Source organism: Austrofundulus limnaeus, unplaced genomic scaffold (assembly GCF_001266775.1).
Source record: "Austrofundulus limnaeus strain Quisiro unplaced genomic scaffold, Austrofundulus_limnaeus-1.0 Scaffold660, whole genome shotgun sequence".
Taxonomy (NCBI): Eukaryota; Metazoa; Chordata; class Actinopteri; order Cyprinodontiformes; family Rivulidae; genus Austrofundulus; species Austrofundulus limnaeus.
Window position 1 is genome coordinate 14604 of NW_013953062.1, and position 3104 is coordinate 17707.

A 3104-nucleotide genomic window follows, 5' to 3' on the forward strand; every position below is an offset into this window, starting at 1 on the left:
GAAATATATTTATGTTTGTGGTTGTAATGTGACAAAATATGGAAAAGTTCAAGGGGTATGAATACTTTTGCAAACCACTGTATGTCATGCATTTTTTAACATCCCTTGTTTACAGCTTTACCCTGTTTTTGCTCAGTGTTTTTCCCCCTCCCATCACCAGTTTACCACAGCACCGCCTTCATGCAATCAGTTTCATGCAACTCATCTGTAGTTCCCAGTATAAAGCCTTGTTATCAACTCTCTGTCTCTGCCAGATTTTCATGTGCTCTGCTATGAACTTCCTGCAATCTTGTACCTTGTCCCTTGTTAGTCCTGGTTCCCTGTTCTTGCTCATGCTCCTCGGTTTCATGATCTTTGCCTTTGCCCTCGTCAGATTCCTCCTGTCATCTGCTTACCCGGTAACGACTCCTGCTTCACTTCCTGGTTTTTCGGCTCTTGGATTTTCCCTCATYGGCRYGACGCTTCATCGGATTACACGGCTCTCGACCCCTGCTCAGTTTACGGACCCACGACTCAAGCCTGCTCCACTAAGTCTGGTAATTCTTTTGATTCTGATCCTCGCCTATCCCTGGACCCAGTTCTTGTCTGTTGGAGTAAAACCACAAACAATTCTGAACGGTGACATCACACGGGCTCAGACCCTGTCAACTCAAATCAGTGAYTGTGTATGGAACACCCACACGAACATCAGGTCAGTGGCTTTGTATTTTTCTCAGTCAAAATTCACAGTGACTCTGTTGCTAATAGTTTTTTCGTGTGTCCAGAAGTTCCAGTCCAACTCAATGTCCTGATCCAGAACCACACCAAAGCCTTGCACATYAACAATAAAATCTGTAAAACTGTTTTTGAGTTTGGCATTAATTCAGAGTTCAAAGACCGGTTCTTATCAGAAAATCTGGCCACAAAAATGAACTCTGAGCCAAACTCAACATGGCAGGCTGGTGTTGAAGGTGCTTTAAGTAAATTGGAAAATAAAATAGATAATATTTGTCAGGCACTTAGAAGCATGAACACAAAACCGCTGGCATCTGCTTCTGATCAATTATTTGCACCTCCACCTGGAGTTACTTTACCTAATCCAAGATCCGAACCTAGATTATGCCCTCCAGAGCCATATAATGGGGACCCTGATCAATGTCGTGCATTTCTGACTCAATGTAAAATTCACTTTCAGCTACAGCCTCTTTTCCATCAGATCGAGCAAAAGTAGCCTATGTGATATCCCTACTCTTCGGTAAACCAAGGCTATGGGGGACGGCTGAATGGCAACAAGATTCACTTATTTGCTACAAATACAATCACTTTGCTCAAGAACTACAGAGAGTCTTCAGCCCGGTTTTACCCCACAAGGAGGGACTAAAACAAGGTACAAAAAGAGTCACAGAATTCACAATTGATTTCCATACTTTAGCTGTTGATAGCAGATGGAATGAGGAAGCTCTTCAAGATGTATTTTTTCAAGCCTTAAACGACGAAATAAAAGACGAGCTGGCAACACGAGATCCTCCACAGTCCCTCAGAGAGTTAGAGATCTTGCCACATGGATTGATCTGAGGTTGCATGAGCGAAGACAAGCTAAAAGAGGTAACTCCAGAACTTTTAATGTATCAACTTTTGTCAAGTCCTCAGCTCCCCTTCAGTCCAGTGGATCATCTCTCTCTCCAGTTTCCGTGACAAGTAGTGAGGAGCCAATGCAGATCGGCAGATCTAAACTGTCTAAGGAGGAGAAACTGCGCAGACAGAAGGATGGCTTGTGCTTTTATTGTGGTGAGTCAGGCCACATTGCTGCTTCATGTCCTAATAAGAGTGATAAATTTCCAAGAATCAAGAGTCATGTCTTAAGCCCTGCATCCATTAGCCACTCACTGCTCCAACTACCTGCCGAATTATCTGTGAAGGGTAAGATGCTGCCTGTTAAGGACACAACTCGACTTAGACGTGGAGCACCAAAAAGCACACACAAAAGAAGGCTCGTACTGGGAAGGAATCGACAAAGTGGACAGGTTTGTCCAACAACGAAAGATTGTCTTGATTGGAGCAGGAAAATGGAACGAAACTCCTAAAGGAAAGGGTGTTCCAAAAGAGTACATGTTGGACGTAGTGGTGACCATGCATGAGGCTCTTGGACATGCTGGGCTGCTACTCACATGTAGAGGACTGGTGAAGCAGAACCTTTGGGTTCCGATGAAGCAGATTCAGCAAGTACCCAAACGCTGCACGGTATGTTGGAATTATGATGCAGGAAGAAGAGGGAAAAGAACTGAGGGCCTCACCATTAAGAGCACGATCCCATGGGGCTCCATATGCATGGACATTGCAGGACCCATGGGGGTCACAGGGACATAAGGAGAAAAGTATCTTATTGTTCTTGTAGACTCAATGTCTGGCTTCGTGGTGGTGAGACCTGTCAGAAAGGCCAACGGGAATAGTGTTGTCTCCATGTTAGACTACACATGTGCCTGTTTAGGCATTCCCCGAGAGCTACGAACCGACAATGGAACGCACTTCAAAAATGTACAGGTAAACAGGTGGTGTGAACAACATGGGGTGATGAGAGTGTATTTACCACCATACACGCCACAGGCTAAAGGTGTTGCTGAACGTACCATCGGTTTGGTCAAAAACTGGCTAGCTAAAAATGCTAACTCAAAGGAATGGAGCCTCAAGTCGGTCGACATAGGCTGTGCCCTTAACGACCGGGACCGTGAAGGAAGGCTGTCCCCTTCTGACGAACTGAACCGGCGCCCCTTCGTCACTGAGGAAACTGGGAGGAGTCAGGAGGCGGACCCAGCCACCTCAGAGGCATGCCCATTTGCTGTGGGACAGAAGGTGTGGCTTAAAGCCATAGACCAACCCAGTACGGGTGCAGTCAAGCCGAAGTATGATGAGGTTGACACTGTGATTAAAGTGTTAGACCAGAACACAGTGGTGCTGAAGAAGAAAGGAATCCAAGGAGTCGAGCAGCTGAAACCAGCCTTAGGTTAAGAAACCAGAAATGAACATGGCCATGGACCTCAGTAACTCTCCTCTGCCCTACATTCGAATGGCCAAGATTAATGGGTTGATAATCATGAGAAGAACCACATTTGGTATTTGGGTTGGCA